Source organism: Leopardus geoffroyi, chromosome B2 (assembly GCF_018350155.1).
Source record: "Leopardus geoffroyi isolate Oge1 chromosome B2, O.geoffroyi_Oge1_pat1.0, whole genome shotgun sequence".
Taxonomy (NCBI): Eukaryota; Metazoa; Chordata; class Mammalia; order Carnivora; family Felidae; genus Leopardus; species Leopardus geoffroyi.
The window spans coordinates 51285698-51309186 of NC_059332.1; the positions used below are offsets into that span (position 1 = coordinate 51285698).

Consider the following 23489-nt stretch of genomic DNA (forward strand, 5'->3'; position numbering starts at 1 on the left):
TGATAACTTTCAGGAGCTAGGGGAGAAGCATGGCACAGACTCGCTCTCAGGCCTCCAGAACCTTGCTGGCACTTTGATTTTGGACTTCTAAGCCTCCAGAACCATGAAAGCACAAACAGCTATTGTTTTAAGTTACTCAGTCTGTGGTAATTTGTGGCAGTCCTAGGAAACTAAGATACCAACTATGGGCTGACACAGAATAATTCAAATAAATTTCATAGAGTGTTCCCCTCTCCTCTTGTTAAACGTCCTCCTCACTGTCTAGATACCTCAGTAACGGAGTCTGCTCAGTAATTCTGCCATCAGATGCACAGGCCACATTTGATTTTGATTTATCTTTCAGATAACCCGGGACTTTCAAAGTTAAATGGAAATGATCATTTTAATACTTTGCCTGATGTGGATTCAGAGCCAGGCCAAAGGCAGTTTGGCAACCTGTCAGCAACTGATAGTATGACTGAAAAACCTGATATGTCAGCTATTGTTCTACTGTATTAGCTTCTTTGGGTCCTATGAACTCATGAAATATAACAAAGCACTGTATTGTCTAAACTCTTCTGAATATATGGCTAGCGGTCACATAACTCCTTTTGTCTTAGTCTACGCCTGTCAAAGAGGAATTCTCTGGTGTCTTTGTTTTCCTTTAGAGCTTTCCCCTCTAATTTGATCTGTACTTGATGACATGGTCATAAAGAACACCACGTACCTGGTAGAGCAGAATCGCACGTAAGCATTGCTAGAGTCAAAGGAAGGAAATTTCCCAGGCAGAAGAATTCTAAGAGCTAACATTTATTGATTCCTGTGTGCCAAACTCTTCTTCAGATGCTTGACAGCAGATACCATTTTTATTCTTACAAGGACCCTATTGGGCAGGTGTTATTTCTCTCCTCCCTTTACAGCAAACAAACCAATTGATGGCAGCGATGAGTAGAAGTCACCAGAGGTCACGGGGCGGATGAGCACCAGGGCTAAGATTATGAACCCAGGTGGTCTGGATGCAAAGTCTTTTCCTTAACCATTATTCTGTTGGCTTTCTCCCTGGGAAATATTCCCATCCTGGATCTGAACCTTGGCGTGTTTTCCTCACTGAAAAGCATGGTTTTTATGGCCTTTTCAGCTAATGGAAATTTTGGATCTATGTGTTTGCCCAAGGTTGTAGGATCATCTCTGCAGGAAGGGGATGGAATGAGCCCCTGAAGTACAGCTCTGGAGTATCTGTGATTGTTGATGTTACAGAGGCCTCTTGATCTTTGAGTGATCTAGGCCACAGGGGCACCATTTTTAAGCAGTCACATTTTCTCCAACTAGACCCACTAACCAGAAATATCACAACATTTTCAAAATGAAATGTTTTGTTTTCGTATCATGTTATTATACAATAAAATTAGTGCCAGTGATTGACTGCAGGTCTACTTACCTCCCTACACAGCACACATCTGGGATGAGATATCAGAGATCCAGGCAAGAGAGGGCCAGAGTCCAGTGCCTCTTTTGGGAGGGCTCCTATAGGCCAGCATCTCCTACTGTTGAAGTGGTCAAGAGAGAAATGGATTAGGGAAAGGATGGGTCAGGGTTGCTTCTAGGATAGGAGTTTAATCCCATCATCCCCAAAACCCCCTGCCCACAAAAAAATTTTTATTAAAATTCTTTTGACTATTCTAAAATGACTTTCCTAGATAACCTAATCTATTTATACACATAATTGAAAATCAATGTTATGCCCAAATGAACCATAAAGAAAGAACAAAAGGAAAGTAAATGGAAAGTAAATAGTATGATACTTATAGCTCAGGACCAATTATAGCAAAGTCATAATGATGTAGTCAAATGTTTGCACCCATATGTGGAATCTGCAAATGTGAGTATGTGCTGATACAGGGTGTGGTGTGAGTCACCTATTGAGAGTAGCCTTACCTCAGGAGATGAGATTTTTCCAGTGGTGAGTAATCTAAGTAAAGTTATTAGCAAAACAGCATATAAGCTCCCCCTGATTAAAAAAAATTGTCAACAAAGCAACATATAATTTTCCCTCCAATTTAGTGGCGTTGCGGGGATATTCAGCCTATATCAAAACCCAGAGAAAACACTGTGTGAATGTGGGAAATAGCCTGGGGTCCTGACTTTGTCACCTACGTGAATTAATTCAATGGTTAAGCAGGATGTGGGGCTATCTAGTTGTGGGACCATCCACAGTTCCATGATATCCACCATATCCAAACTTCAACTGTTGGGACATACAACCACCCCCTTAAATTTCCACACCTCCAGGCGCTGGATCACTCCAACTGGCAGCCACTAGGTTAGGGCTTCCTTATTCCCAAATCTCTTTTGTTCCCTTGTCCTTTCCTGTCTCTGCCTTCCTCTCTTCTCCCTTCTCTTTTCCTCTGCTGCCACTCCTGTTCATCTCCTGTGTTCCCTTGCCTTTCCCCTCCTTGCTCTGCTTTTCCCATCTCCTCCTCCTTCGCACTTTCATCAGGGAGGAGGTGGTGGCCCTCTTGTAAGAGCAGAGTTGAGGGGTTCCTGTCTCTTGTGGAGAGTATATCTCATAAGACTGCCTGCAGCTATTTTCCCAGCCCTGAACATCCTCACACTGCATTTTCTCTCTCTGTCTCTCTCTCCAAATTTTGATCTGTAATTTCAACTGTATAGGTCAGAAAAATACAGTCAGAGAAACACTGTGGTATCAGAGCCTTAACTCTTTAATGTAATTTTAATATAGACTCTTAAACACCAAATAATGGCTAAAGTATACATACATTATTGCCTTTAAGTTTCATCTTATCCCCATTTTACAGATGAGGGACAGAGACACAGAAATTAAATGACAGGCCCAGCCTACAGAGTTCATAAACAGCAGAGCTGGGATGTTGTGTTAACTCGGCAAGGGGTGTCATGACAGCAGTTCCTATCCCCAGAGAACTGGCTACCTAGCGCACAGGAAAAACCTGAAAACGAATAGGTGAAAATTTGACAGCTAATATTTATTGTGTATTGTCATGTGTCATTAAGTGTGTTCTACACACATTATCTTATTATTTTTTTTAAATGTTTATTTATTGATTTTGAGAGAGAGAGAGAGGACAATCGAGAGAGAGAGAGAGAGAGAGAGCATGTGGGGAGGGGCAGAGAGATAGGGGAGAGAGAGAGTCCCAAGCAGACTCCATGCTGTCATCATGGAGCCTGACTCAGGCCTGAACCGACTAACTGTGAGATCATGACCTGAGCCTAAATCAAGAGTCAGACGCTTACTGAATGAGCCACCCAGGTGCCCCTCTTATTAATCTTTTTAATAAACCTGTAATGCCCATGATTTTGTTGTTGTTGCTGTTTGTTTGTTTTTTAGCATCATCATGCACTTGCAGGTAAGGGACCACAGGTAGAGAGGCTGCTAGTAAGTACTTGGTCTGGGATTCAGACACAGACTGCCTGGGGAGCCTGGGTTCTCACCCACTAGTCTAAGCCCTGGGATTTCAAGAGAGGGAAATGTTTCTGGCAGCTGGGATCAGGGAGTGGCATTGCAGCTGAGCTTAGGGTTGGGGTAAATTTCCACAGGTGGAGATGGGGAGGCATATTCCTTGCCTGCAATGGGTGGAGCCTGGCGGACAAGGAGAGGTAGTCACATAGTGCTTTCTCCTTTTACATTAAAAACTGTTTTTTTAATTAAAAAAATTTTGTTGACATCTATTTATTTTTGAGAGACAGAGAGAGACAAAGCGCAAGCAGGGGAGGGGCAAAGAGAGGGAGACAGACAGGCTGTTGGCTGTCGAAGCAGGCTGCTGGCTCTGAGCTGTCAGCACAGACTGTGACATAGGGCTCGAACCCATGAACCATGAGATCATGACTTGAGCCAAAGTCAGACACTCAAACGACTGAGCCACCCAGGCACCCCTCCTTTTACATTTTAAAGGCATGCTTTGTTTGTTTGTTTTCTAAATGTTCATTTGAGAGAGAGAGAGAGAGCATGAGTTGAGGGGGACAGAGAGAGAGAGACAGACAGACAGACAGACAGACAGAATCTCAAGAGGGCTATGTCTTGACAGCCCCCACTGAGGGCTCATGTTCCATGAGATCATGACCTGAGACGAAACCAAGAACCTGATGCTTAAAGGACTGACTCACCCAGACGCTCCTGTTTGTTTGTTTGTTTTTAATTCCAGTTGAATATTGAAGAGAATGAGCCTTACTGTTGAACATCTGTAATTAGAACAAATACATCTTTATCTGTTCTGGGCGACTATTGAAATACTTTGTGAGAGGGGCACCTGGGTAGCTCAGTCTTTTAAGTGTCTGACTCTTGATTTTGGCTCAGGTCATGATCTCGTAGTTTATGAGTTTGAGCCCCCCATCAGGCTCCACACTAATAGTGTGGAGCCTGCTTGGGATTCTCTCTCTCTCTCTGCCCCTACCAAACTCATGTGCTCTCTCTCTTTCTTAAAATAAATAAATAAACTTAAAAGAAAAAACACTTATTTTTAAAAAATGAAATAGTGGGGCGCCTGGGTGGCGCAGTCGGTTAAGCATCCGACTTCAGCCAGGTCACGATCTCGCGGTCCGTGAGTTCGAGCCCCGCGTCGGGCTCTGTGCTGACCGCTCAGAGCCTGGAGCCTGTTTCAGATTCTGTGTCTCCCTCTCTCTCTGCCCCTCCCCCGTTCATGCTCTGTCTCTCTCTGTCCCAAAAATAAATAAACGTTGAAAAAAAAAAAAAAAAAAAAAAACTTAAAAAATGAAATAGTTTGAGAAAGCACCATGGTCATTCCTGCCTGGCGCTCTGTGCACTCTGTGTACCAGGAAATGGTCTGAAGGCAAGGGCCGGAGCTCCAGTCCTCACTCTGCCTGTCGATCTTGGGCCTTCTACCTGATCCTCCCCATTCTTCCACAAGTGTGGGGTAATGACACAGGCCATGGTTATCCTGGAAAGACCCTGGAAGGCCTAAGGAGGGAACAGGGGTGCCCAGCTTCAGAGGAGAGGTGCTACGAAACTTTAAGGCATCAAACATTTTTATTAGTCTGCTTAATCTGTCCTTTTAATATGTAGTAGTAATTAACATTGGCCCTGGGCAACTCAGAACAGGAATGTCGCGACCTCAGTTAATTTGTAGAGTGCCGTGGTGTTTGCACATACATGCTCTAATTCAATCTTTACTAATTTTCCTATGAAGGAAGCAGGATGATTATGATCAATTGCCATTTTTACAAAAACTGAGACCCAAACCATTTGTTTAGCAAATGCAAGATCTGGGTATAAAATTCCAGGCTTCCGACTCACACTTTAGACTACTTTCCAAGGACCATAGAAGAGGCTTTCTGGGGACAACCCTTGCTAAATTTCTTGGCAAAATTCAAGACAGGCAAGAGCACAGACTTGCTAATGCTGTTTGCACATAGTACATAACCCACAGTGACACTAAATTTCTAAATCTTTTTAAAAATTCAGCTCCAAGTTTGCCCCTCTTGCTTTAACCCCTCCAGATAGAATCTGCCACTCCTGCAGCAATCCCGTGAGGCTGCCCACCTGCCCCTGTAATTACACGTACTGCGTCATACAACAATAATTCGTTTACATGTCTGTCCCCTCCACCTCTTCCCCTTGTCTCCCCACCCCCCGGGGAGAGTGACACAGGGCCAGCCATCTTGGGTCTCCAGTACCCAGCAGGTTGCTAGATGTAATAAATGCCCAAGAAGGATCTTTATGTTTTTCATAAAAGGAAAAACTTACTTCGACTGCATAAAATTCAGAAATATTTGAACAGTAAGGAATATCAAAAATGAAATAAAGTTAAAAAGAAATCAAAAAATAAGAAATGGCTACAAAATATCAAATCCTCTAATCTATGAATTAATAATAAAAATATTACTAAGTTCAGCTAGGGATGATGCTGCCATTTGGGGCTGTGTGTATGTGTTGTTTTAAATACCAGTCAAAACATTTTGAGGTAATACTTTTACCGATTTCTAAAAAATTTTAATGTTGATTTATTTACTTTGAAAGAGAAAGAGCATACACATATGTGAGGGAAGGGCAGAGAGAAAGAGAGAAAGAGAAAGAGAAGGAGAGAGAATCCCAAGCAGGCTCCACACCGCCAACACAGAGCCCAGCTCAGGGATCAAACTCTCAAACCGTGAGATCATGACCTGCGCTGAAATCAAGAGTCAGACGCTTAACCGACTGAGCCACCCAGGGGCCTGGGGACTTTTACTGATTTCTAGTAGCAGCTCAGAGGGTATAGAAATGGTCTTTACTCTTCTAAATGTCTCCATTTGGTCATGTCAAGGTTCAATGATAATTTAAGTAATAATGGACCTTTTTCTTGAAGCAAAATGCAATATATCATCAATATTCTACAGGGTCTACTGAAGTGGAAACGACGTACGTACAAGAATTATAGAACAACCATCTGTATTAGAAAAACACTACCTTAGGAATTATCATTCTATCAGACCTTACTAACAGCACATGTTTCATCAATTAAGTAATAGTAGTTGAACTAAAAAGAGATGTATCAAAATGACTTCTAAAGTCTTTATTTTTTTTACTGTTTATTTATTTTTGAGAGAGAGAAGAGCATGAGCAGGGTGGAGGCAGAGACAGAGGGAGAGAGAGGGTACGAAGTAGGCTCTGTGGCACAGCGCAGAGTCCTATGTGGGGCTCAAACTCACGAAATGTGAGATCATGACCTGAACTGAAGTCAGACGCTTAACCAACTGAGCCACCCAGGCATCCTTCAAAATGACTTTTAAAGAGAGAGGATGCAGGAAAATCACTCGGTTGTTGTGGATACACAGAGATTGGGGGCTTTGAAAGTTGAATCAGACCAGCACGTGACCCTGGATTCCAGAGACATCACAGCTTAACCCTCCCTTTCCCCTGAGGACCTGATGACCCAGGGGATGCCCCAATTCTCTTGGGCCTGTGCCCAGGGCTGCTTGTTGAATAACAGGGGCTTTAGTTTTCTACTGTTGCTGGACAAATCACCCCAACTCAGTGCCTTAAAGCAACACACATTTATTGCCTTTTATTCTGCAGGTTGCAAGTGTGGGTTAGCTTGCTGGTTTCTCAGCTCCAGGTTTCACAGGCTGTCATCAAGGTGTCGACAGGACACATTCTTCTGGAGAGGCTCATTCCAGGCTCATTCTGGTTGTTATTGGCAAAATCCAGTGCTTCGCAGCTGTAGGACTGAGGTCCTCATCTCCTCGCTAACTGACAGCTGGGGGCTGGCTGTAGCTTCTAGAGGCTTCTCTTCAATCTCTGCACGCGGACACCTATGCCTCAGTGGCAGCAATAGTGCAGTCAATCCTTCTCACACTTGGAAGCTCCTTTCTCTGCTGCTGCATCTCTGACTCCAGCTGGAAGTGGAGTCCCATTTTAAGGTCTCAAGCCATTAGACTGGATCCACTTGGTTAATCCAGGCTCGTCTCCTCACCTCATGAGTCATAGCCTTAATTACATCTGTAAGCCCCTTTTGCCATGGAACAGAACATACATACAGGATCCAGACATTTGGGTGTGGGTGTGGACATTAACCAGCCCCGCATAAGACCCCTTGGGAAAACTAGAATTTAAACTGTGCTTCAGCCAACTTTTGGGTGTTTGGCCATTTCCTGGTCCTGGCTTGTTGAGCTTTCTCTCAGTTGGCAACCAACCTTCTTGAGCTTCTTTTCCCATAGGAGATAATCAGTCCAGCTTGCAAAGAAGGAAGCTGTGCACTGCCATTCTTCCCCCAGGTCTCCAGCCATCTTCTGGGTGGGAGCTGTGTTTCCAGTTTATAGTGCTGATGCTTTCCTACATTTTAACAAGTTTTTTTTTTTTCTTCTCAACTTCTAAGGTAAATTACCTCCTCGACTGGTTTTCTGCAAAGTTTCATAATATGTTCTTGACACAGTTCAGGCAGTATTTGATGTTTCATGGAAGCTCTTAAATCTCCCCATCAGGCTGTGAATTTTCAGCCACTAAAGATGGTTGTTTGGATTAGAAACTTTTTGTGACCTGTAAGCTCTTCATTTGATTTTATTCAAAAACTTTTTTTAATTTTATAATTTTTTTAATTTAAAATTTTTTTAAGTATTTATTTTTTGAGAGAGACAGAGACAGTGCAAGTGGGGGAGGGGCAGAGAGAGAGCAAGTGCTATACTGTCAGCATAGAGCCCGATGCAGGGCTTGAACCCATGAAACCTCAAGATCATGACCTGAGCTGAAACCAAGAGTCAGACACTTAACAGACTGAGCCACCTAGGCACCCCAATATTATTTTAAAAACTTTTAAAATTCCTTGTTTCTCTCCTTGAAATCTTCTAAGGAAACATTTAAGTTAGCGGCATCAATGAGTTTCTTCAAATTGACTTGTGGCTGACCATTTAGGCAGCCATGTCCAGTTCTCTTTTTTCTACAAGCTGCCATCATCCACGTGGCCATCTCTAAATGGAGCAGGCAAGTGGATCATCTCCAGCACGGTTTCAGTCAGAGATTTCAATGGGCCCCCTTTATCCTGTATGGCCTGTTTTATTCACGTGGCTTAAATTTTCAAGCATTTCTCCCCCTACTTTTCATCTATCATATCACCTCTTGGGATGAGCGTTTTCATCCAAGCCATCCATTATTTTCCTCAGAAGTTGTTCTACATTCTTCTGAGATTCCTTTAAGACATTTTTTTAAAATGTTTATTTATTTTTGAGAGAGGGAAGGCGAGAGAGGTGGGGCCGGGGAGAGGATCCAAAGTGGGCGCTGTGCTGATGGTGGACAGCCCAATGCCGGGCTTGAACTTATGAACTCCGAGATCATGACCTGAGCTGAAGTCAGATGCTTAACCGACCAAGCCACCAGGGCGCCCCACCTTTAAAGACACTTTTGATGTGGGGACAGGAGCCAAGATGGCAAAACAGCATGGAAGTTTTTTTTGTGTCTCGCGTCCATGAAATACAGCCAGGTCAACACTAAACCATGCTGCACACCTAGAAAATTGATTTGAGGATTAACACAACAATCTGCACAACCTGAACCACAGAACTCAGCAGGTACGTGGTGCAGAGAGGTGAACTGGGGGAGACAGAAGCCACAGAGGGCAGGGAACTGTTTTTGCTTGCAGAGAGAGGACAGAGATGGGAGGAGAGTACGGGAAAAGCACCACACCCCAAAAGCAGCTGGAGAGAAAGTGGAGAAGTGGAAACAGCTGCAGGGACTGAACAAAACAGGGAGAAAGGAGAAAGGAGAGGGTTTAAATTCCATTAAGACTCTATAAACAGGGGGAGCGCAGAGTCTGAGGCTCTGCACCTCGGTACATGGTGGTGCTCTGGTGGGAAGGGCGAATCCCCAGGAGCAGAGAGCAAGGTCCTCAGGGCCTTGGGCCACATGTGGAGAGGTGGTTCCCTTGCTGGGAGCTGTAGAGTCTGTGTGGCCCCCCACCCCCAAAAGGAAAAAGCCCCAGTGGACCTGGGAGAACAACCACATCCACTAGTGCTGGAACAAGGTCGTTGAGGGTGAAGCCTGGCGCCAGGTGTGTGTTGTGATTTGCCATAATCCCTGAAATGTTGCTGCTGCACGATCGCGTGAACTTTTTCTGGGGCGGGCTGGCACTCAGCTGCAGTCTCTGGGCACCAGCAGCAGCACAGTCATGCAAATGTTCCTGGGTGCGGCCGGCACCCAGCCATTGCTCCGTGAGACGATTCCCCAGAAGGTCTGAGCTGGTCAAAGCCGCAGTCCTTCACAAGCGAGGGGCTGGGAAACACAGCCACATCTGAGACAAAACTCGGGAGGGAGGTGCTACCTGGGGCTTGGTCACCGACAGTGTCAAAGCAGGAAGTGGGAGGAAGCCAAAAACAAAGGACAGGTGCGCGATTGATGATCGGTGAGCAGAGTACCAATACTAGAGACTGGGTAGCTGGGTAACACCATTTTCAACCCTGTGGCCTGTGCACATACACACCTACAAGCACCACAACCATCCACCCCAGTAAGCTAAGCAGCGCCATCTAGTGGAGAATGGAGCCATTACACTAAGCCCCGCCCAACTGGGCCAACCTTGCTCTTCAGGAACACAAGTCTCTCTGCCTGCTTAGTTTATGGACAATAAAGAGCTTCATAGTTTGACTTCTAGGGGAAAATGAAGTAATTTCAATCGTATTTCAGTCTGTTCACTGGTTCATCTATTCAATTTTCTTTTTCTTTTTTCTCTTGTTTTTTTTCTTGAATACATAAAGAGAAAAAAATTTTTATTTTCAATTTTTATCAAAAACATTTCTCTTTAATGTTTTCTACTATATTTCTTACTTTTGTGTAAATTTTTTCAGACTCTATTTTACTTCCATCATTTCATTTTATTCTATTTCAGTATATTCATTTTTTCAAATTTTCAAATGATTTCCTTTTTTAAATTTTTCTTCCCCCCTTTTTTTTCTAATCTATGAAGCCCCATTCAACAACTAGATGGAAACATACCTAGGATCTAGCATCATGTATTTGATTTGTGTGTGTGTGTGTGTGTGTGTGTGTGTGTGTTGTTTTTAATTTTTTAATTTTAATTTTTTTAATTTTAATTTAATTTTAATTTTTTTTAATTTTAATTTTTTTACCTCATTAATTCCTTTTCTCCTTCAAAATGACGAAACAAAGGAATTCACCCCAAAAGAAAGAGCAGGAAGAAATGAAAGCCAGGGACTTAACCAACACAATACAAGCAAAATGTCTGAACCAGAATTTAGAATCATGATAATAAGAATACTAGCTAGAGTCGAAAATAGACTGGAATCCTTTTCTGTGGAGATAAAAGAAGTAAAAGCTAGTCAGGATGAAATAAAAAGTGCTATAACTGAGCTGCAATCTCGAATGGATGCCATGGCAGCAAAGATGGATGAGGCAGAGCAGAAAATCAGAGATATAGAGGACAAACTTATGGAGAATAATGAAGCAGAAAAAAAGAGGGAGACTAAGGCAAAAGAGCACGATTTAAGAATTAGAGAAATCAGTGATTCATTAAAAAGGAACACCATTAGAATCACAGGGGTCCCAGAAAGTGAAGAGAGAGAAAAAAGGGTAGAAGGGTTATGTGAGCAAATCATAGTGGAAAACTTTCCTAACCTGGTGAAAGACAAAGACATCAAAATACAGGAAGCACAGAGGACTCCCGTTATATTCAACAAAAATCAACCATCAACAAGGCATATCATCGTCAAATTCACAAAATACTCAGGCAAGGAGAGAATCATGAACACTGCAAGGGAAAAAAGTCCTTAACCTACAAGGGAAGACAGATCAGGTTTGCAGCAGACCTATCCACAGAAACTTGGCAGGCCAGAAAGGAGTGGTGGGATATATTCAGTGTACTGAATCGGAAAGATATGCAGCCAAGAATTCTTTACCCAGCAAGGCTGTCATTCAAAATAGAAGGAGAGATAAAAAGTTTCCCAGAAAAACAAAAATTAAAGGAGTTCATGACCACTAAACCAGTCCTGCAAGAAATTTTAAGGGGGACTCTCTGAGGGGAGAAAAGATGAAAAAGAAAGAAAGAAAGAAAGAAAGAAAGAAAGAAAGAAAGAAAGAAAGAAAGACCAAAAGCAACAAAGACTAGAAAGTACCAGAGAACACCACCAGAAACTCCATCTCTACAAGCAACATAATGTCAATAAATTCATATCTTTCAGTACTCACTCTAAATGTCAATGGACTAAATGCTCCAATCAAAAGACACAGGGTAACAGAATGGGTAAGAAAACAAGATCCATCTATATGTTGTTTACAAGAGACCCACTTTAGACCTAAAGACACATTCAGATTGAAAGTAAGGGGATGCAGAACATCTATCACACTAATGGTCGACAAAAGAAAGCCAGAGTAGCCATACTTTTATCAGACAATCTAGACTTTAAAATAAAGACTGTAACAAGAGATGAATAAGGGCATTATATCATAATTAAGGGGTCTATCCCCCAAGAAGACCTAACAATTGTAAACATTTATGCTCCAAATGTGGAAGAACCCAAATGTATAAATCAGTTAATCACAAACAAAGAAACTCATTGATAATAACACCATAATAGTAGGGGACTTCAACACCCCACTTATAGCAATGTACAGATTATCTAATCAGAAAAATCAACAAGGAAACAATGGCTTTGAATGACACACTGGACCAGATGGACTTAACAGATGTATTCAGAACATTTCATCCTAAAGCAGTGGAATATACATTCTTCTCCAGTGCACATGGAACATTCTCCAGAATACACCACACACTGGTACAAAAATCAGCCCTCAACAAGTACAAAAAGATCCAGATCATACCATGCATACTTTCAGACCATAATGCTATGAAACTCGAAATCAACCACAAGAAAAAATTTGGAAAGGTAACCAATACTTGGAGACTACAGAACATCCTACTAAGGAATTAATGTGATAACCAAGAAGTCGAAGAGGAAATTAAAAAGTACATGGAAGCCAATGAAAATGATAACACCACAACCCAAAACCTCTGGGAAGCAGAAAAGGCGGTCATAAGGGGAAAGTATATAGTAATCCAGGCCTTCCTAAAGAAGGAAGAAAGATCTCAGATACACAACTTAACCTTACATCTTAAAGAGCTGGAAAAAGAACAGCAAATAAAACCTCAAACCAGCAGAAGACAGGAAATAATAAAGATTAGAGCAGAAATTAATGCTATGAAACCAAGCAAACAAAAAAATAAAAACCCATAGAACAGATCAATGAAACCAGAAGCTGGTTCCTTGAAAGAATTAACAAAATTGATATACCACTAGCCAGTTTGATCAAAAAGAAAAAGGAAAGGACCTAAACCAATAAAATCAAGAATGAAAGAGGAGAGATCACAAAAACACAGCAGAAATAAAAACAATAATAAAAGAATATTATGAGCAACTATACACCAATAAAATGGGCCATCTGGAAGAAATGGACAAATTCTTAGAAACATGTACACTACCAAAACTGAAACAGGAAGAAATAGAAAATTTGAACAGACCCATAACCAGTAAAGAAATTGAATTAGTAATCAAAAATCTCCCCAAAAAACAAGAGTCCAGGGCCAGATGGCTTTCCAGGGGAATTGTACCAAGCATTTAAGGAAGAGTTAACACCTATTCTCTTGAAGTTGTCCAAAAAATAGAAATGGAAGGAAAACTTCCAAACTCTTTCTATGAAGCCAGCGTTACCTTGATTCCAAAACCAGTCAAAGACCCCACTAAAAGGGAGAACTATAGACCAATTTCCCTGATGAACATGGATGCAAAAATCCTCAGCAAGGTATTAGCCAGCCAGATTCAACAATACATTAAAAAAATTATTCGTGGGGCGCCTGGGTGGCTCAGTCGGTTAAGCATCTGACTTCAGCGCAGGTCACGATCTCACGGTCCGTGAGTTCGAGCCCCGCGTCGGGCTCTGGGCTGATGGCTCAGAGCCTGGAGCCTGCTTCTGATTCTGTGTCTCCCTCTCTCTCTCTGCCCCTCCCCTGTTCACGCTCTGTCTCTCTCTGTCTCAAAAATAAATAAACGTTAAAAAAAATTTAAAAAAAAATTATTCACCACAACCAAGTGGGATTTATACCTGGGATGCAAGGCTGGTTCAATATCCACAAAACAATCAATGTGATTCATCACATCAATAAAAGAAAGGACAAGAACCATATGATCCTCTCAATAGATGCAGAGAAAGCATTTGACAAAATACAGTATTCTTTCTTGAGAAAAACCCTCAAGAAAGTAGGGATAGAAGGATCATACCTCAAGATCATAAAAGCCATATATAAAAGACCCAACACTAATATTGTTCTCAATGGGAAAAAACTGAGAGTTTCCCCCTAAGGTGAGGAACAAGACAGGGATGTCCACTCTAACCACTGTTACTCAACATAGTATTGGAAGTCTTAGCTTCAGCAATCAGACAACATAAAGAAATAAAAGGCATCCAAATCGTCCAGGAGGAGGTCAAACTTTCACTTTGCAGATGACATGATGTTCTATATGGAAAACCCAAAAGATTCCACTAAAAAACTGCCAGAACTGATCCATGATTTCAGCAAAATTGCAGGATATAAAATCAATGCACAGAAATCAGTTGCATTCCTATATACCAACAATGAAGCAACAGAAAGAGAAATCAAGGAATTGATCCCATTAACAATTGCACCAAACACCATAAAATACTTAGGAATAAATCTAGCCAAAGAGGTGAAAAATCTATACATTGAAAACTATAGAAAACTTATGAAAGAAATTGAAGAAGACATAAAAAAATGGAAAAAGATTCCATGCTCCTGGATAGGAAGAACAAATATTGTTAAAATGTCACCACTACCCAAAGCAATCTACATATTCAATGCAATCCCTATCAAAATAACACCAGCATTCTTCACAGAGCTAGAACAAACAATCCTAAAATTTGGATAGAACCACAAAAGACTCCAAATAGCCAAAGCAATATTGAAAAAGAAAACCAAAGCTGGGGGCATCAAATCCCAGACTTCAAGCTGTATTACAAAGCTGTAATCATCAAGACAATATGGTACCGGCACAAAAACAGACACTCAGATCAATGGAACAGAATAGAGAACCCAGAAATGGACCCACAAACATATTGCCAACTAATCTTTGACTAAGCAGGGACAAATATCCAATGGAATAAATACAGTCTCTTCAGCAAGTGGTGCTGCTGGGAAAACTGGACAGCGACATGCAGAAAAATGAATGTGGACCACTTTCTTAACACCATACACAAAAACAACCTCAAAATGGATGAAAGACCTAAATGTAAGACAGGAAGCCATCAAAATTGTCAAGGAGAAAGCAGGCAAAAACTTCTTTTGACCTCAGCCGCAGCAACTTCTTACTCAACGAGTCTCCAGAGACAAGGGAGACCAAAGCAAAAAGGAACTACTGGGACCTCATCAAAATAAAAACTTTCTGCACAGCGAAGGAAACAATCAGCAAAACTAAAAGAGAACCGATGGAATGGGAGAAGATATTTGCAAAGGACATATCAGATAAAGGGTAGTATCCAAAATCTATAGAAAAGTTATCCAACTCAACACCCAAAAAACAAATAATCCAGTAAAGAAATGGGCAAAAGACATGAATAGATACGTCTCCAAAGAAGACATCCAGATGGCCAACTGACACATGAAAAAGTGCTCAACATCACTCATCATCAGGGGAATAAAAATCAAAACCACAATGAGATACCACCTCACACCTATCAGAATGGCTAACATTAACAACTCAGGCAACAACAGATGTTTGGTGAGGATGTGGAGAAAGAGGATCTCTTTTGCACTGCTGGTGGGAATGCAAACTGGTGCAATCACTCTGGAAAGCAGCATGGAGGTTCCTCAAAAAATTAAAAACAGAACTTCCCTATGACTCAGCAATTGCACTAATAGGTATTTACCAAGGGATACAGGTATGCTGTTCGAAGGGGCACATGAACCCCAATGTTTATAACAGCACTATCGACAGTAGCCAAAGTATGGAAAGAGCCCAAATGTCCACCGATGGATGAATGGATAAAGAAGATACGGTATATATATATATACACACAATGGAGTATTATTTGGCAATCAAAAAGAATGAAATCTTGCCATTTGCAACTATGTGGTTGGAACTGGAGGGTATTATGCTAAGCGAAATTAGACAGAGAAAGTCAAATATATGACTTCCCTCATATGAGGACTTTAAGACACAGAACAGATGAATACAAGGGAAGGGAAGCAAAAATATAAAAACAGCGAGGGGGACAAAACATAAGAGACTCTTAAATATGGAGAACAAACAGAGAGTTACTGGAGGGGATGTGGGAGGGGGGATGGGCTAAATGGGTAAGGGGCATTAAGGAATCTACTCCTGAAATCATTGTTGCACTATATGCTAACTTGGATGTAAATTAAAAAAATAAAATAAAATCCATAAAAATAAAATAAATAAAATAAAACGAGCTTGCTTTTCCCCAACACACAAACACACACAAAAGTCAATAAAGTGGAAATTTGTACTACCTAACCTTCAGTTGTTACCTGTATTTCCCAAGACTATTATCCACATCCTCTGTGGATCAACATGGATCAACTGCACTTCCTAAAATCTTTTTATTTCTCAAATTTTAGGTCCTGGGTAATTGTTGTAATTTAATGGGAAATATTCTATGCAAGCCATATCCTTGTATTAGGAAAGCTTGACTGTTCTTGCTGTGAGATTTTCCTAACCTCTTTAAATGGGTCGTATTTGTAAATTTCAACATGGCTTTTACCTTGGTCCTTTTCTCCTTTACCTAAAGAACAAATGCATCTTACCACTGATGGTTTAAAAAAAAAATAAAGGCATATTTTGATGTGAGTTACTAGGGACTGGAAGGATTTTGAATCATCTGCAAGTGACCATGTGTCTGTCCTTGAAGGCGAGTCTTTATTATTCCATGAAATGAAATGAAAGTTTGGGTGTCTCGCTTTTAAGGTTTTTTTTTAAAGTTTATTTATTTTGAGAGAGAAAGAGAGCAAGAGTGGGGAGGGGGAGAGAGAGAGAGAGAGAGAGAGACCTGGCGTGAAGTCAAGAGTCGGACGCTTTACCAACTGAGCCACCCGGGTGCCCCATAGGTGTCTCGCTTTTCTATGATCTGTCAGGAAGGTCTGCTGTATCCTCTAGAGAAGAGATGAACTTGCTCAGCTTTCAGTCAAGGGCTGCCGAATATGGTGCTTGGCCCATCGGAGGACTCACCTCCACTGGTGGTGACTTGAGTCCTTCTTGGTCTTGTGAGCAGACCAGTCTTCTCCCTGACTTTGCCATATTCTTCCACCCTGGGGCAGATGATCTTTTGCCTAGTTCTTTTCCCCCTCTTTAAAGAACAGGGGCTTGGGGCGCCTGGGTGGCGCAGTCGGTTAAGCGTCCTACTTCAGCCAGGTCACGATCTCGCGGTCCATGAGTTCGAGCCCCGCGTCGGGCTCTGGGCTGATGGCTCAGAGCCTGGAACCTGTTTCCGATTCTGTGCTTCCCTCTCTCTCCGACCCTCCCCCGTTCATGCTCTGTCTCTCTCTGTCCCGAAAATAAATAAACGTTGGAAAAAAAAAAAAAAAAGAACAGGGGCTCTTTACTATAAAGAGCCAATGCCAAAACCATGAGAAAACCCAGAGAGAACTGGGCATTGTCTCGAGTGTTCCGACAAGCCTGGCAGAGCACAACACAGTTGCTCAGGACTGCTGGAAAGTCATTGTTGTGGCAGTCAGCAGGCCCTCCATCGCTCCAAAGGGTCCCACAGTGCCACCTCTGGTTGCTAATATCCTCTGAGCCACATGACTGGCACAGGCCCCTGCAAAGTGTGCCACCTCTGACCCAAACAACTGCCTCAATCCAGGACAGACCATTAGTGGGACTGGGAGAGGGGGAGGCCAGGGTTTGTAACTTTGCTCTGCCCAAGCAGAGAGTAAGTGCACAAAAAAATTATTTGTATGGTGCACTGAGGAGGCTATGGGAAAGGCTGATGCAGCCAGAGAAGACCAGCCTGTGAGCACTGGCCTCTCTAGGCTCCACCTGCAAACCTACAGCAAAATCTCTACAGCAAACCTAGGAGGCATCACAGCCATGCTGTGCCAGAACCCAGGCTGTGTGTGTCGGGGCATAATGGTGGCACCCACTGCAGCAGAGGACTCACATCCCCCCAACCCTGGGTGATGCTCACTCTTCTGATTTAAAGTTTCCTTCTGCAGCCCAGAGCCCTGATCTGCCTACAGACATCACAGGGAGTTACCACCCCTGAAGGCTTCCTCTCTCTTCTGTGTTTGGTCAGTGCAGGCTGGGGGTGGGGGTGGGGGTGGCCACAGAGGACAGAGGGCTTCACCAAAGGTACTAGCTTACAGAGCTGGATTTCAACTGGAAGAATTCAGGAGGAATCAAGGTGGGACTGAGACGGACAATGTCTTAGTATTTTGGGGATTTTCGGTGGAGCCAATTTGTCCCCATTCAATGCAAACATTCCACAGGGAGACGCTCTTCCAATGGCCTTCTCACTTTCAGCGCATGGCTCCCAAGGTTGCCCAGGGTCAGTCTCCCGTCTCTCACATCACTTTCAGAAGTGTGCTTCCGTGTTGTGTCACTGAAGGACAGGCAGATCTCCCTCTCAGCGGAATTTGCAACGTTTTATCTTTTTATTTATTTATTTTTTTAATGTTTTATTTAATTTTGAGAGAGCATGAGCAGGGGGAGGGCAGAGAGAGGGGGGGCAGAGGATCCAAAGCAGGCTCCGTGCTCAGGCCTAGAGCCTTACTTTTCATTGTTCAGGACTCTGCCTTGTCCTCTCTATCTTTAAACTTGAAAGACAGAACCACTGATGGAGGCTGCTCTGGGGTTCTGAAAGGCGCCAGGGTTTGGGCTGCAGGGACCCTGCTCCCAGGAGTCCCTCCATTTATCTCTCATTGCTGAATCAGAAGAAGTCCTCTGGGCATCAATGGGTAGGCTCCAAACTTCTCAGGTTCCTACATGTGACCACGAACACAGCTGCCCTCAAGAAGTATTTACAGAACTGAACGTTACCTATGAACTCATTTAGCTGACTCCGTGTTGGAGTCAGAACGGCTGTAAATCTCAGGATGCAAGCATGTAGTGACATGATAAGATATAAATACAGATATGTCTCTGTTTCTCTTTATCTCCCTATCTTTGTCTCTTAGTCTGCTTGGGCTGAGACCACCATAATAAAATACCAAAGACCAGGTGGCTTAAACAACTCTTTATTTCTCACAGTTCCGGAGGCTGAAAATCTGAAATAAGGGTACCAGTGTGGTTCGATTCTGGGCAAAGGCCCTCTTCCTGGTTCACAGATGGCCGTCTTCTAATTTGTATCCTCACGTGGCAGAGAGAGCTGACTCTTCCTCTTCTCTGGGGACACTGATCCCATCATGGGACTCCACCCTCATGACCTAAGTACCTCCCAAAGGCCCCACCTCCAAATGTCATCATATATGGTTTCAACATACAAATTTCAGGGGACACATTCAGTCTGTAACAGTATAAGTATATATATATATATATATATATATATATATATATATATACACACACACACATATATATATATACACACACATGCACACTCACACACACACACATATGTATATATATTTATAATAGGATTAGTTTCAGCCCTTAGCTGGTGTTTAGTGCTTACTAAATATACATATATATGCACATCATTTGATAGACTGTATATAAATATGGATATATACATAAATACCAATATATGTATTCCATCAAATGTATGTATGCACATACATAACTATATTGAATAAACAGTTTAAATATGGACACTAAATATTTATTACTAAATAAATACACTAAATAAACACTTACCAGCTAAATGCTGAAACTAGTCCTAATTTGCTTTTAAAGATTTGGCAAGGGGCGCCTGGGTGGCGCAGTCGGTTAAGCGTCCAACTTCAGCCAGGTCACGATCTCGCGGTCCGTGAGTTCGAGCCCCGCGTCGGGCTCTGGGCTGATGGCTCGGAGCCTGGAGCCTGTTTCCGATTCTGTGTCTCCCTCTCTCTCTGCACCTCCCCCGTTCATGCTCTGTCTCTCTCTGTCCCAAAAATAAATAAACGTTGGAAAAAAAAAAAAAAACTTAAAAAAAAAAAAGATTTGGCAATTACAGAGAGAAAGCAATGAGATTTTAGAAAGTTTAATGGGAAAATAACTATATAAATATTATCAATCTTTTGAGATTTTTTTTTTACAAATGTTTCTTTCTTTTTTTAATGTTTATTTATTTTTGAGAGAGAGAGAGAGAGAGAGAGAGAGAGCACAAGTAGGGGAGGGGCAGAGAGAGAGGGAGACACAGAATCCAAAGCAGCTCCAGGCTCTGAGCTGTCAACACAGAGGAGGACCTGGGGTTTGAACCCACGAGCTGCGAGATCGTGACCTGAGCTGAAGTCGGACGCTTAACCGACTGAGCCACCCAGGTGCCCCTGAGAGATTTTTTTAAAAACAGAAATGTACAGTAAAGGTTTGGCTGGATAATTCCTTCCACCTGTACTGTTTCTTGACAATGTAACTCTTGGCTGCCATTTGTTTAGAGAAGACCTATTATCGTGGTCTTGTACGGTACTTGTGCTCACCTCTTCCGGGGTAAGGGAAAGCGATTTGAATATCATAGATACACAGTAAGTATTTACTGATAGAATAAGTGAGTATCATTAGAATAGGAATCTGGCAAGCAGTAAGTCATGATGGTTTTATCATTTCATTCATTCATTCATCCATTCACTCAACAAAAAATACTGATACCCTGGCTGTACACCAAGAATTGTTCTGGACACTAGAGGTACAGCAGTGAACAGGGGAGACAGTGTTCTCACTTTGAAGGAACGTATTCTGAAAGGGGTGGCGGAATGTACCTAAACCGGCAAGGAAATATCCAGGAGCTGCAGGGCTGTGACGTGTTGTGTGTGAGAGGTGGAGGCAGGGAGGGGGGCTCGCCCAGCAGAAGCAGTAGTTGCAGAGTTGCAGCAGTGGCCAGAGTGCAGTGCAGAAGCCCGGAAGGACACGAAAGAGATGCCCCAACCACTCTCTTCTGCCCTCTACCTCCTCCTGATGCCTCACTGGGTAAATACAACCTATGGAACAAAGAGTCTGAGTCTGGAGGATGTAGTCCCTGGGGGTCAGCCTCTGAGAGCACAGAGCAGGACAAAGACAGACAGAGCAGGATCAGGGGTATGGGGTTGGGAAATAAAAGAATACTGTCCAAATGTAGTCAATTAGAAAACTTTTACTTCTCCTTCTTTCCCTTCTTTTGCTTCTCTTTCTTTTTGGGAGAAGGAGAGAGAGAATCTTAAGCAGGCTCTACATTCGCTTAGTGCAGAGCCCAATGCGGGGCTTGATCTCATGACCCTGGGATCCCACAACCTGAGCTGAAATCAAGAGTTGGACACTTGACCGACTCAGCCACCAAGGCACTCCAACTTTCACCCCTTCTAAAAGGCTCTGTGAGGCCAGGCTCTAAGTTAGGTTTATCTTTCTCTTCTGCACAGGACCTCAGGAGCATGAAACTTGGCAATAAGTAAATGCCTGTTAATATGATTGTACTTTGTAGGGTTGCCTCTGCCCGAATGAGTATGCGTCAGGTAGCAGTGTCCCATGGGAATTCTGGTTCTTCACTTTCCCTGGGGGAAACATAGCACCTTTTCACGATGGTGTTCCAACAGTGTGCTTGGTACATGGTTATGTTCAATGAATATTTGCTAAACAAGGAAAGGATTCTTTCTGTATACAGAATTTCCTTTGTTACCCACATGCAAAATTGTGATAGAATAAAACTCTTGGGGGCACCTGGGTGGCTCAGTGGGCTAAGTGTCAGCCTTCGGCTCAGGTCATGATCTCACAGTTCATGAGTTCAAGCCCCGCATTGGGCTCTGTGCTGACAGTGGAGGGCCTGGAGCCTGCTTTGGATCCTGTGTCTCCCTCTCTCTCTCTCTTTGTCCTTCCCCTCCTTGTGCTCTCTCTCTCTCTCTTAAAAGTAAATAAATAAACCTTAAAAAAATAAGAATAAAACAATTCTCAGCTTGGAGCTCTACACTAAATGGAAAGGTTGCATAAAGGTTAGGGAAGAAGACTTGGGGGTCAGATTATAGCCATTTCATTTTCTTTCTCCCTTTCTCATTAAGGAATCCTCTCTTCTTGTGGTTATTAAGAATAGATCCATGTATTTCCCCTTTTAGACTCTACATAATGTATTCTATTCTCTCCAAACAATCATGCATTGGGAACTTCCTTGTATGACTGGAGTAAGAGGAATTTAATCACAGATGTATGATTTCTAGTCAATATTGTTTTAGAAGAGGTAAAATCAAGAAGAATTTAGAGTATTCTAGAAGTAGAGGGGCAGGGAGACCCAAAGAGGGAGGGATGAGGGGGTGATTCTGGTACTGGATGGGTTTCCTTGATGATTTGGGGGAGCCAGATTTATACCAATTCTCAAGGCTTACAGAATACATGTAAGGTATGCTGTAGACCTATCAGGGCCCTGAACTGAGAAAAGGCTGCAAGAGTCATCTGGACTTGTTCTTCAGAAAGGAAAAGGCAAGATACAATAGAGGAGCTGAGTGCAAGTCTTATGAGGCAGGAAAGGGAAAGAGGAGAACGCGCTGTGCTGTGACCACATCCAGAAGTTGAGGGGAGGCAGTTTGCCTGGGAAGCTCCTTGCTCCCTGGGCAACCAGGGAGGAAGATGAGAGCAGTGGTTTCCAAAATGTAATCTTTCAATGTGCAGAGACAACACTGTATGAAATCCTTTCTTCTTCCTCTTGGGCTCACATGAAGTCTGTTTCTCCAGCTCCCTTGTATTTAGGTACAGCCATATGCTTAGTTCTGGCCAAAGTGATGTAGGTGGAATTGACATAGTTTACTTCCATACCTGGCCCACCAAAAACAGATCCTGCTCAGTTCCCCCCCCCCCCCCAATTGTTGGTAGTGATGTCTCCAAGATGGGAAAAGAATTTCTGAATGCAGAGTCTATAGCGATAACCTAAATGTGAGCACAAAGCAAAAACGTCTAGATAAAAAGATGTAAGTCCTCCATTCATATCACTGGACACTTCCCTCCTGTGGGTACATGTTGCAACAGTGGGGGTGGAGGTAAGGTAAAGAGAAATGTTTGTCACTATTTCACAATCAAGGTCTCATTTCTTCCATTTTGATATATCACCCTTATCTGCACTAGATGAACCGTAATTTCAAGAGGTCTTCTTTTTTTGAAAGTTGCAGTCACTTCCATAGCTGTGACTGAATATCAAGGCAAAATCTGAATAGTAATTTCTCCAGGATGAGTCAGACTGACTTTAAAAGGTGCTTTTCTGAAAGGGATAAGAAAAGAAGACATATAGGATCTTTAGGCTAACCAGAGACTACTGTATTTGTCAAAAGGCTGGGGAAAAGGGCCTCACCCTCACCACTCTTTAAGGAGCATGTGTGGTCTGAAACTGGGTGGAAGATTGGCATTGGCATAAGGAATAATGCATCCTACACCTACATTCATAGACCATCTTGTGAATGTAGCTAGAAAGGAAAAGAAGGGCCAAGAAGAGTATTTCTAGATGGTGTGGGTTGGATTCCTTCAAGTCCCTTTCCTGAAATGGACTTCCTAATCCACTTCCCCTGCAACCCCGGTGAGGGGAAAGCCTAGAGGTAGTTTTGAATATCTTTCAGTCTCTAGTCTATCAAATTTGCAAACGCAGTGTGTGCAATATGGTTATTCCTTTGATACATACTGGAGTGCCTTAGATGTAATTAGTGTCTTTAAATAATTTCACGTGTGCTAAGAATTGGATAAACGGACTAGTATGTGGACAGGGGAGGGAGTGCAGACCGTTGGGGAAGCTTGGAGTTATAAATGTGGGAGTTCAAAGAAAAGTCAAGGAAACTCTGGGGCACCTGCCAGTGTGCTCAGAACTGGGAATGTGGCACCAGGCTGTTTCCGTTTGGGGGCCGTTCTAGTCTCTTTTCATGGTGGCAAAGCTT

The 23489-nt window shown here is 42.6% G+C and overlaps 1 protein-coding gene across 11 annotated transcripts in view; it reads right to left on the reverse strand.

Moving 5' to 3' along the window:
- The window catches only part of KLHL31 (kelch like family member 31), a 131146-nt gene that overhangs the window by 84358 nt on the left and 23299 nt on the right, over positions 1-23489 (reverse strand). For 10 of the 11 annotated variants that reach the window (XR_006717283.1, XR_006717278.1, XR_006717276.1 and 7 more), the window contains one exon: positions 1418-1523. The gene's annotated coding sequence lies outside the window, so the exon portion shown is untranslated. The remainder of the gene's footprint in view (positions 1-1417; positions 1524-23489) is intronic. The other variant, XR_006717279.1, reaches the window with a different exon arrangement.